The sequence below is a fragment of the Marmota marmota genome, unplaced genomic scaffold (assembly GCF_001458135.2).
Source record: "Marmota marmota marmota unplaced genomic scaffold, marMar, whole genome shotgun sequence".
Taxonomy (NCBI): domain Eukaryota; kingdom Metazoa; phylum Chordata; class Mammalia; order Rodentia; family Sciuridae; genus Marmota; species Marmota marmota.
Genome location: NW_026000037.1, coordinates 62,663,066 through 62,676,612, shown reverse-complemented (window position 1 = coordinate 62,676,612; position 13,547 = coordinate 62,663,066).

Sequence of the window (13,547 nt, the reverse complement as noted above, 5' to 3'; positions counted from 1 at the left end):
TATTTTGAGTACAAACCAGGAAGCTTCTCGAACCATTGGAATAACTGTAAGTGCAGAGCAAAGGTGGTGCTGAGTTCCTGCTGTGTGGCTTGGCAACTCTGCTTGATGTTTGCCTCATCTGGAAGGCTATGGAATCTTGGCTCTGGCCCCATGCATTTATTGGTCAGCTGGAGAAGGTGATGGAAAAAGGTGCCTTGGGAAAACACAGCCGGGTATGGGAATCAGCAACCTGGTGCTTAACCCTTGATGGCCTAACGGAGTGGCTCTCACAGTGTGGTCCAGTGTGAAGCAGAGACCCAGCACTGCCAAGAATGTGCAAGAACTGCACATTCTCAGGCCCGGGAGACTCCCAGATAGACGGACTCAGAAGTTCTGCAGGTGGGGCTCAGCAATCTGTGCTTTCAGAAGCCTTCAAGGTGATTCTGGGTACACCATGATTTGAGAGCACCTTGCCTAAAATGCTGAGAGAACATGAAGAAGTTTGTTTACCAGATAATGATGATTAATTAATAATAATTTTATATTAACTCAAAATCAATCTAACACTCATGCTGATAAAGGTAGGGAAAGACCAGATGGTAACAAATTTTTTTTAGGTTGGCAATGTCGATATCATCATCAGTATCAGCTAATATTAGGAAAGGTGAATATATTTAGCTGTTGTCATAAAACTGCTGCATGAAAAACAGTCCCATTTCAGTGGTGTACGACAGTAAGCATTTTTTTTTCCTCCTCCATCTGCAAGGTTTGGTTGTCTTGGCTGAGCTCGGAGGGCTGTACCCGAGGGCTGGGCGGTCTGATTTGGGTTTGGGCAGGATGATTTGGCTTCGCTCCATATTTTTGCCTTCTTTTTCCTGAGACCCACAGTGAGCACAGGCATGTTCTTGTCATGGCAATGGCAGAAAGAGGAAGATACAAGCTGCTACATGCAAGGCTGCTTGAGACCCAGGCCTGGAACTGGCACATCTATCAGTTCCCTCTCATTCTGTTTATCAAATGATGTGTCCAAGACTAGGAGGAGACATAGATTTGCCTCTGTAGTGACAGATACTGCAAAGTCAGGGCCAGGGGCATGACATGGGGAGGTATAAAGGCCTGAGACATTTTTTTGCTTCAACCACAGTCAACAATGAAGAAGCACTTTGCATATCAGAACACCCAAATGATTTTTAAGAAATTTTTTTTTGTTATTCAAGGATACAATATCTTTATTTTGTTTATTTATTTTTATGTGGTTCTGAGGATCAAACTCAGTGCTTCACATGTGCAAGGCAAGCGCTCTGCCACTGAGTCACAACCCCAGCCCCACCCAAATGATTTTAACTTGAGAAAAAAAAATCCTTTACTTTGTCCCCCAAAGGATACCAATTTTACTCACTTTAGTTGGATCAACTCTGGTTCTTAATGAAGACAAGTTAGGTCATATTAACCATGTAAATAATTAGTGAATAAAAGGGAAAGTTATTTTTAAGCCCCATAGTTAATTGATAATATTCAAGATGCTTCATTTCTCTATAATGTATTAAAGCCAGTCCTCAAAGATAAACCTGTGGATTGATTTTCTTCTCCACACTTTCATTCTTAAGTAAACTCCTGGCATTCTGTATCTGCAAGGACTCACGTTAACTCAAAATAGAATGTCTAAGCTACAGCCCACGATAGCTGTCTGGGGTTGGTTTGGTAATTGTGTCAAGACTACATTCTTGGTTAGCCACTGACATGGATGCTTGGGAGATGAGGAGAGTGTAGCCCTCAATTGCCTGCAGTTGCCACGCATGGTCTTGAACTGAGTAGAGATTCAAACCAGGGGAGATCAGGTTCTGGACATGCCACAAACACCTGGTGTACCTCCTGCCTTCTCCCTGTTGGCATACGTGAGGTAGGTTTGGACCTAATGGAAGACCAGCACGGAGGTTTAGTTGTATTCAACCTCTGAGATGAACACTTCCCTATGTTGGTGGCCAAATATACAATTTTTAAATTTTATTTGATTTTCACATGTAATGGGAATGAAATGATTTTTGTTTCATTGCTCTGAGTCTTTGCTGAAAGAAACCTTATATAATTTTGAAAACCTTATTGTACTAATTAGAGATGTGGCCTGAAGTGGTGATACAACTTATTTAAAGTCACCCAGTTGGTTAAGGAAGGCTAACCAGAGCTCAGTTTTCTCCTCCCACCCTCTTTTCTCTAGGAAGGGAAGGGTGTTCACAGTTTGATGAATCAAGTATAAGATGGGGAGCAGCGCGTTCTGGTCTGTTGTCATTCATGGAACTCAGTTTGTGACCTGGAGATAAATGTGTCTCTTATGTGCTCAGGATATTTAGCTCGGAAACAAGTTCTTTTCAAAATTTAAAATGACCATTAAGTAAAAGGAGAAAAGTGCCACTGGCTCATCATTTTGTATCAGTTCATGGGTTTTACAGTAGATTCTAGGGCTGAGGTAGGATACCCTAGGGTCAGAGTTCCATGACTTTTTCAACAACCAAAGACTTGCTTAATTAGAAGTTTATTTATTTATTTTTTTTAAAAAAAAGATCTTCAGAATACAATATGAGCAGGGAGTAGGGAGTAGGGAGTCCAGACTTTCCCAACATCAACCACTGAATACTTTCCTGGTACTGCTCCAGGCTCCTTTGAAATACGTACCATCAGAAGTCTTTGCCTAAAATTTGCTTGAAATTCATCTCTTTTCTTTTTTATGATGCTGAACCAGAGGATAAAAAGATAAAGGATTGCATAGTCTGGCACGTGTGTGCTTCCCCACTGCGTATGCTGTTATGGGGAGGAAGTAGCAGCCGCCAACCGCTGTTTTATTAATAATGAGGCTTTCACATAAATTCCATGCAAAATTGATTTTTGACTGTTATATAAGAATCAAATACCAGGCTTTAAAAAGTAATTGAGAAATCTATTTGTAATTTACTTTGCCTATAAGAACCTGCTGTCCTGCCGTAAACAATTTTACAGTATTTTCCCCCCTGTTAAATAGCTATTTTTACACATCTGTTGGGCCTGTCTCATATGACATGCAGTCAGGAGGTGTAATGAATACAGGTTTGAAACAACATGTGGCCTCAATCTCTTTTAGTTCCATCTTCAAGGGGATCTCTCCCAAGTTGTGATAGTTGTGCAGCGCTGGTGAAGGATGCTAATGGCTTATTGTCTGACACTGGGTGTTGACTGAGGGACCATAAATACACTTTGGGGAAAAAGGAAGAAGGAATGGAGAAGGGAGAGAGGGAATGAAGGAAGGAAGGAAGGAAAGAAGGAAGGAAAGAAGTAAATAAAAGAAACAAGAAACAACAACAGAAACCCAAGCCAAAACAATAAACCAAAATAGTGTTTCTTACTTGTCTTTGAATGCCTTAAGGGCTATGGTCAAAGGACAATTCTCCTGTTTCCAAGTTTCTATGGGAACTTAATGAAAAATCAGTGGTTTTGTATCTATTAAGGCAGGCAAATTTACTTAAAATGTAATGGAAACTAGAGGGACAAAATCTTAGAGATAAATAGCTAGTATCAAGAAGCCAGTACTTCACCTGTTTTGGCTTAATATCTATGAATTTCCTTAGGATGATGTTACAAAAGAGAATATCTGTTCCTAACCTAGGGCATTGTTTTCTTTTTAAGAAATTTCAAAACTTTTGTATTTTAAAAAAATCCATCCTTCATGTTTTATTGAAGTATAATTTATACAAGATAAAATTCTAAGTGAACAAGTAAATGAATTTTGGTAATTTTATACCATCCGGGGACCATTTCCATGAACAAGTTAGAACATTCTGGTCACCCTAAAAAGCTCCTATGTGCCCTCTTTGCAGTGAACTCACCATCTGACTCCTAGTCCCAGGGAACTGCCTACCTGCTTGTGTTGCTATAATTTTACCTCTTCTATAATTTTATACAAATGTAATCACAGTATATAGAACAGTCCTGTGTGTTCTGCTTTTTTCTACTCGGCACGTTTTTGAGATCCACCTATATTCTTCAGTGTATTAATATCTTGTTCCTTTTAGTACTGAGTAGTGTCCCATGGTATGGAGACATAACAGTTTGCTTACATATTCATTAACTAATGGACACATGGGTTATTTCCAGCTTTTGATGATTGCAAATAGTATTGTGAGAAATATTCGTGTAAAAGTTTTGTGTAGACAGATGCTTTTATTTCTCTTGGGTAAATATCTAGGTGTGGGTAAATATCTAGATTGTGTGGCTTGTATGTTTAACTGTATAAAGGTATACCATTGGATACATTCACCCAGGCAATGAAGGAGAGCCTCAGTTTCCCCACCTCACTAGCAGTACTTGATATTGTCCGATCTGGAGTAATAGCTTAGCTCATTGTGGTTTTACATTTCCAAATTGAGAGGGATTTCCCTCACAATCCGTGATGTTGAGAATCTTTTCATGTGTGTTTTGGTATCTGATATCTTCTTTTGTGAAGTAGCTGTTCACATCTTTTTCCCATTTATATTGAACTATTTCCTTCTTATTGAGTTGTAAGAAGCTCTTATATATTCTAGTTATAGAACCTTTATTATATGTAGGTTTGCATATATATATTATCAGTCTTTTGCTTGTCTTTATTTTAATAGTTTTCTTTTAAAAGAGCAATATCTTTTAATTTTGTAAAGTTCATTGAATAAATATTTTCTTTTATGGACTGTGTACTTCGTGTACACAGTCCATAAAGAAGGCTTTTCCTAAGTGATATCAGGAACATTTTCTCTTACATCTTCTTCTAGAAATTTAATAGTGTTAACTCTTATGTTTAGGTCAAGGGTCTAATATACATATTAGTTTTTGCATATACTGTAAGGTTACATTTTACCCTGACAGATATTCAGTTGCTCTAGTACTATTTTGCTGATTTTTCCATTAATATCTTGTATTTTTTTTTTGTCAAAATCCAATTGACCATATTTTTGGATTCTCTATTTTACCCTTCAAATTTCTTCTCTTTCAAAAATCATCAGGTTATTCTAAGTCTCTTTCTTTCTTTTCATTTTATTTACTGATTGATTGTTTGTGCTGGGGATGGAACTGAGGGTTTAAGGAAAGCTAAGGTAGTCAAGTGTTCTATCACTGAGATACATCCCCAGGGCCTGGCTACAGGTCTTTCACATTTCCATGAAAATTTTAAAATTTGCTTGTCAATTCCTTCAAAGAAGGCTACTGGGATTTTTCTTGGGATTACATTGAATTTTTAGATTTATTTGGAAAGAATTCATCTTAAAAACAATATGCACACTAAAATGTGATGTGTACCTTCTTTTTTAGTACACTGGGGAAAATTAACATGTCAATTTATGCCACCAGATTACCTAGAAGACAGCCTAAAGGTTTTTCTGTCATCTCTGTTTAATCAAGATGTGGCTTGAGATCACAAATCCTTGTCCAAAGACTATTGACATTTTTGCATCAGTTTATATGTGTGACTCATGATATTCTCATGAGTGGAAGATAATATGCTAATAATAATATTCTAAGTGGAAGATAATATGCCTGTTGCAACTATGTTTATCAAAACAGTGTCAGTATTTCATTAACTGACTTTATAATAAGTGTACTATATCTTGAAATTTGAATGCTCACAAATTTGTGAGCATCGTGTCACTAACAAAAACATCTTCAAAATGTTTTATTAATTTCAACTGAAAGCAATATTTTATTGGAAATTCTATCAAGTTAGAATTAGTACATTTTAGTAATAGGAAAATAGGTTTGAAACTATGGAGACCTGAGGTTAAATGTTAGCCCTAGCCTTAAGTTGCTTATGCAAATTATCCATGTTTCTGAGCTCAGTTTGCTCATTTGTAAACTGGGGTTAATAATGCCTACCTCACAGGGGTGAAACAATGAAATTTTGTATGTAAAGACATCTGTATGTACATGGCTGATGTATATGAAGGAATGGTGTTGGTAAAAGTGAGGGCACAATATAGACCTTGTGTTACTGGGAATGAAGACTACCACTCGATGCTCCACTAAAGCTCAGGGACAGAGGTTGGTGGAGGAAAACAGGTTTATTCAAAGCCAGCCTCAAGAAAGATAGAGGAGACATTTTTTGAGTCAAATCTCCATCTCTGGGGGCTCAGAGGAACAAACAGCTTTTATAAGAAAAAAAAAGGGTGCAAAACGGCAGGAAGTACACATTTGTAGATTAAGCTGGACTGTGCTAGTCAGAAATTTGTCTCAGTTGAGGTTTTCCAACCCTTGACGGCCCTGCCTGGGCCTTGGGAGCAGTTTCTCAGCTTCCATTGAGATGAAGAAAATAACAACCAAGCAGTTGGGGGAAAACATTTTAGGCTTTTGATTTCAAAGGTGCTCTGTTACCATTAGGGTCTGGTGAAGATTTTGAAGAGGATTGAAGTGGACTGAAGTGTGAAGCCATACAATCTGTGTATGGTTTACCCAAGGTTGTGTGCCTTCTCTGACCTCAAGTCCTTAATGGCAACTTACCATACACTCCTGGGAGCTCAGGGTGAAGTTCTAGTCACCAAACAATGCTGCAGGAGAAAGGTCTGAAATTGGATGGATAGTGCCATGTCTAAGTGACCTTCCATGAGCAGTTCAGATGTCCCTGTTTCTCAGAAGCTTTCAATGAGTGAGGAGCTTTGGGACTGGATATTCTTCTGGCTGTAGTGCTGTTGCATTGGCCTTGGATGCCAGTTTTTCAGTTGTTGCTCTTCTGACTGTCTCTTTATTCCTGTCCCCACCCTTCCCTTTACACCTGTTCAGCCTGGACACATCAGTGAAGAGTCAGCCTGGGAGCACAGTAAATACCTGCCAGTCATCAATGTTTGCCTTTAGCTGCTCATGCTCCACCTTACCAGTGCCATAGGAGGCAGGTGATTTAGTGAGGCAGTGCAATGAACAGACATAGGGAGGTTGGAACCTCCTTGACCATGAACTTGGGATAGTTCCCATATCTCAGTTTCTGCTTCCATAAAATGCCTAACCTACTCAAGAGGCTTCATGAGGAATGCATGGGGGTAGTGCTTTGTCAATATGAAGTGCTATCATTGGGGATTTTGTAAAATGATGCATCTGATACATCTTCCCTTGTTCCATTTCCTCCTGCCCCCAGAGCCCCAGGAAATTTCGTTCCACCTGCATTCTCTGACGTGAATAGAATTGGAGTGGGAGTAGTGATGGCTACAAACACAAATCAAAATTAGAATCACAGACTCCTGGAGTTGACTAGGACCTCAGTGGTCATCCATTCAAATATCTCTGTGTGAAGAAAACATACACAGAAACTAGAGCCCCAGGGAAGATAAATCCAGGCTTCCCTTTCACATCTTGTTTAAGTATCAGAGATACACACATTTTATTGTTTATAATTGAGGGGAATCTAGACTAAAAGACTTGCAGGTGAGTTCAAGGACAAAGGATTCTAGAAAGAATTGAAACATTTCTGGTCTGTAGTAAATAAACAGAAAACAAGAAATTATTCCATAGAAAGGTTAAGAATATGTACTGTTTTACTAATTTTGTAAAAGGAGTCTGTCTGATATTTTATTACTTAAGGGAAGTGATAATTAGGGTTTTTATGGCATTGAAATAAAAGGTCAAAAAGTCTTGATTTGCATTTCTCTAATTGCTAGAGATGTTGAACATTTTTTCATATATTTGTTGATTGATTGTATATCTTCTTCTGAGAAGTGCCTGTTCAATTCCTTGGCCCATTTATTGATTGGGCTATTTGTTTGTTTGGTGTTAAGATTTTTGATTTCTTTATATATCCTGGAGATTAGTGCTCTATCTGATGTGCGTGTGGTAAAAATTTGTTCCCAAATTGTAGGCTCTCTATTCAACTCACTGATTGTTTCTTTTGCTGAGAAGAAGCTTTTTAGTTTGAATCCATCCCATTTACTGATTCTTGATTTTTATTCTTGCGCTATAAGAGTCTTATTGAGGAAGTCGGGGCCTAATCTGACATTATGGAGATTTGGGCCTATTTTTTGTTTTAATACATGTAGTGTCTCTGGTTTAATTCCTAGGTCCTTGATCCACTTAGAGTTGAGTTTTGTGCATGGTGAGAGATAGGGTTTAATTTCACTGTGTTGCATATAGATTTCCAGTTTTCCCAGCACCATTTGTTGAAGAGGCTATCTATTCTCCAATGTATGTTTTTGGTGCCTTTGTCTAATATAAGATAACTATAATTATGTGGGTTAGTCTCTATTCTGCACCATTGGTCTACAAGTCTATTTTGGTGCCAATACCATGCTGTTTTTGTCACTATTGCTCTGTAGTACAGCTTAAGATCTGGTATTGTGATGCCTCCTGTTTCACTCTTCTTGCTAAGAATTGCGTTAGCTATTCTGGGTCTCTTATTTTTCCAAATGAATTTCATGACTGCTTTTTCTATTTCTGTGAGGAATGTCATTGGGATTTTGATTGGAATTGCATTAAATCTGTGCTTTTGATAGTATGGTCATTTTCACAATATTGATTCTGCCTACCCAAGAACAAGGTAGATCTTTCCATCTTCTAAGGTCTTCTTTGATTTCTTTCTTTAGTGTTCTGTAGTTTTCATTGTAGGGGTCTTTCACCTCTTTCATTAAGTTGATTCCCAAGTATTTTATATTTTTAGAGGCTACTGTAAATGGGGTAGTTTTCCTCATTTCCCTTTTCACTCTAGTCAGAATGACAGCTATTAAGAATACAAACAACAATAATTGTTGGCGAGGATGTGGGGGGAAAGGCACACTCATATATTGCTGGTGGGACTGCAAATTGGTGCAGCCAATATGAAAAGCATTATGGAGAATCTTTAGAAAACTAGGAATGGAACCACCATTTGACCCAACTATCCCACTCCTCTATATCCTAAGGACTTAAAAACAGCATACTACAGTGATGCAGCCACATCAATGTTTATAGCAGCACAATTCATAATAGCTAAACTGGAACCAACCTAGATGCCCTTCAGTAGATGAATGGATAAAGAAATGTTATACATATACATATATATACACACACACAATGGAATATTATTCAACATTAAAAGAGAATAAAATCATGGCATTTGCAGGTAAATGGATGGAGTTGGAGAAGATAATGCTAAGTGAAGTTAGCCAATCCCAAAAACCCAAATGCTGAGTGTTTTCTCTGATTTTAGGATGCTGATTCATAATGTGCTTGCGCGGGGGTGGGGGTGGGGTGGGGGGGCATGGGAGGATTAGATGAGCTCTAGATAGGGCAAAGGGAAGGGAGGGAAAGGGAAGGGGCATCAGGGTAGGAGAGATGGTGGAATTACTCTAAGTACATTACCCTAAGTGCATATATGAAGACACAAATGGTGTGGCTCTACTTTGAGTACAACCAGAGATATGAAAAATTGTGCTCTATATGTGTAATATGAATTGTAATGCATTCTGCTGTCATATATAACAAATTTTTTAAAAGTCAAAAAGTCTTAGGTGCACTAGGCAAGCTGAATTTTACTGATTTGTTTTTTGGTTACTTGTTATTTTATTTAGCTATTTTACTGAATTTTGTTAGTCACATGCTGTTGTATTTAGTAACAGCCAAATTTCTATTTTCAGATACCTTGTTTACAACTTATGAATGGCTAAATAAGATGTGGTATATCCATGCAATGGAATGTTACTCAGCCATAGAAGGAATAGAGAACTAATATATGCTACAACATGGATGAACCTTGAAGGCATTATGCTAAGCAAAGATGCCAGATATGTAAGGCCACATATTGTAATGATTTGATTTATAGGAAATTTCAAGAAAAGGCAAATTCTTAGAAACAGAAAGTAGACTAATGATAGCCAGTGGCTTCAGGAAGAGGAACTGTGGAGTGACTGCTAACGTATATGAGGTTTCTCTGGGAGTGATGAAGATGTTCTGGAATTAAATAGTAGTGATGGTTGTTTAATCTTTTGCATATACTGAAAACCACTTAACTGTGTGTGCACTTTAAAAGGGTGAAAGTTATGGCATGTGTGTTATATCTTAACAACAACAACAACAACAACAAAATATAGCATGTTTTAAAAAACCCATCACAACAAAAATTCTAATGTTAGACATAGAGTTAGGAATAAAATTTTCGTTTTCTATAGTTTATACTATAGATGATGAACAGAGATGGTGCAGTTGCAAGGAATACTGATCTTGGCAAGTGGTATGGTTTTGGGCAAGTCACTGAATTTCTTCTATCCTTGGTGACCTACTCTATAAAATGAGGAGAATAATTCCTGCTTTACCTCTGCAACAGAGTAACATAAAATAATAATAGCATACATTTAATGAACTCTCATTATCTACACTAGTGCTGGCATTTTACATGTATTATTGCATTTTTCTTATGATTATTGTTATGTCAGTTTTATAAGTAAAGAAAATGAAGTGTGTAAAACTGCTCTGCAAATGAAAGACATGGATATATTTCTAATTCCATAAATTTATTAAAAACAGTGTTTTTAAAGTTTATTAAAGTGATATATATTCATTGAAAAAATCAGAAAAATATTTTAAAAAGTTATAAAGAAAGTAAAATAATTAAAACTAACTCATAAGCCAAAATAAAACACTTAGGAATGTTTTTATATATTTCCTTCCAATTAAAAAAAATACATGAATATATACTTTATATGTGTGAATATATACACACACGTGTATATATATATACACACACACAAAAATTAATATCTATACATATTTTAGTTAGCTTTTCATTTCTGGGACTAAAATATCTGACAGTAACAACAAAGATGAGGAAAATTTTGTTTTGGCTCATGGTTTCAGAGGTTCAGTTCACCGTTGGCCAAACTCCATAGCTCTGTGTCTGAGAAGAGGCAGAATATCATGGTGGAAGGGGATGGTACAGAGAAGCATCTCAGGACATGGCAACCAGGAAGCAGAGACAGAGCAAGGAGCTAGGGCCAAAATATAAACCCCAAAGACATGACCATTCTCACATATTCATTTATCATTTTAAAAAAATGTAGGCCAATATGGAGTTTTGTGCTTCTTTGAATAAACAGCATCAATAATGCCTTTCCAATTTTTATGGTTTTTTTTTTTTAAGTTTGTTTTGTCTTGAAGTAGAGATTTTTACCAACAATCTGAGCACAGGTCCCTGTTATTTCAGCAGATCTCTTGTGTGGTCCATTGGCTTCTACAATCCCTAAGACTCTAATGATTTATTTAAGCTGTATTCATAACAACATGAAGCCAATATTGTCTCTTTTTAATTCTAATTTGTTATAAATGAAAGAAGAATGTATTTCAATTCATATTACACATTCAGAGCACAATTTTTCATGTCTCTAGTTGTACACAATGTAGAGTCACACCATTCGTGTCTTCATACATGTATGGTATTGATGTCCATTTCATTCCACTGTCTTTCGTACTCCTGTTCCCCCTCTCTTTCCTTCCTTCCCCCTTGCCCTATCTAAAGTTCATCTATTCCTCCCATGCTCCCCCACCCATCCCCATTATATATCAGCATCCTCATATCAGAGAAAACATTCGGCATTTGGTTTTGGGGGGATTGGCTTACTTCACTTAGCATTATTTTTTTAAAAATATTTATTTTTTAATTGTAGTTGGACACAGTACCTTTATTTTATTTATTTATTTTTATGTGATGCTGAGGATCAATCCCAGGGCCTCTCAAGTACTAGGCAAGCATTCTACTGCTGAGCCACAATCCCAGCCCCACTTAGCGTTATTTTTAACTTTTCATTTTTTTTTTTTTTTGCCAGGGGAAGTGCTGGGGATTGAACACAGGGGCACTTGACCACTGAGCCACATCCCCAACACTATTTCGTATTGTATTTAGAGACAGGGTCTCACTGAGTTGCTGAGCACCTTGCTTTTGTTGAGGCTGGCTTTGAACACGCAATCCTTCTGCCTCAGCCTCCTGAGGCACTGAAATCCTTTTAACTTTCATTTGCTCACAAGTAACTGTGCAGTTTCTGGGCTATATGACTTATGATGCCATACAAGATTGAACACAGAAATAATATGAGAATCTGGCTGCCTTTAGTTATGCCAGACATTATAGAAAAATGAAAAGTAATGTCACTCCTAATTTTTTTATTTTGAAAAATATATTTACCTGTCACAAAATGTGCCATTCAATGGATATGTAATGGTTTTATTATTTTTAAATGAATTAAAATTTATATTTCATAAATTTCTAATACAATAAATATCAGTATATATTTTCTACACAAACTCTATTTTATAGTCCTCAATAGTTTTCATAAGTGTAAAGGAACAAAAATCTTAAGAATCACAACTATATACTTTATTGACTTCCCCCAATGCTTGTTGTTTCCTAATAGTAGAAACCAACCTACCTTCCTTCCTTCCTTTCTTCTTTCCTTCCTAGCAATTTGTTTTTAGGTAAATTTTGCAAGTCATTAAATTTAATTTTCATGAAACATCTGTTCTCCTTCATTTTGCATTGATAATTTCAACAGCAGTTACCAAAAGCAAAAGTAGGCTTGAATACTAACACAACTCACTTTTGTTAAGTGCCTACTCAACTTGTGTTCTAAAGAGGAATATTCAGAGGGAGCAAATAAAAATAATTTTTTAAATTGACACATTAAAATTTCATATATTTGTGGTATACAAAATGGTGTTTTGAAATATCAATACATTATGGAATGGCTTAACATATTAATATATTTATTACCTCATACTTAACTACTTTTGTAATGAGGACACTTAAAATTTACTCTTAGTGGTTTTCAAATATATAATACATTGTTCTTCATTGTAATCACAACATTGTACAACAGATCTCTCAATTTTATTCCTCTTGTTTAAATGAATTTTGTCTTTTGACCTATCTACCCAATCCTCCCTCTCTAACCCTTGGTAACCACCATTCTGCTCTATGCCTCTGAGTTTTACTTCCTTAGATTCTACATATAAATGAAATCTTGCAGTCTTTGTCTTTCTGTGTTTGGTTATTTCACTTAATACAATGTCCTCGAGGTGCACCCATATTGTCACAAATAACAAAATTTCCTTCTTTTAAGGGCTGAATAGTAACCCATTGTGTATACAGATCACATTTTCTCTAGCTATTCATCCATTGATGAACACTTAAGTTGACTCCATATCATGGCTAATGTAAATAATGGTGCAGGGAACACAAGTACAGAGACCTCTTTAACAGACTGAACTCATTTCCTTTGGACAGATACCCAGTAGTGAGATTTCTGGATCACATAGTAGGTCTATTTTTAACTTTTTGAAGAACCTGTATACTGTTTTCCATAATGGTTGTACTAATTTACATTCCCATCCATAGTGTGCAAGGGTTCCCTTTACTCCATGTATTTGCCAACACTAATCTTTTGTCTTTTTGAAAATAGCCATTCTAACAGTTGTGAAATTATAGCACATTCATTTTAATTTGTGTTTTCCCCTGATAATTAGTGATGCTGAACATTTTTTTTCATACACCTATTGGTCATTTGTAAGTCTTCCTTGCAAAAAAATGTCTATTCAGATATTTTGATATATATATATATATATATATATATATA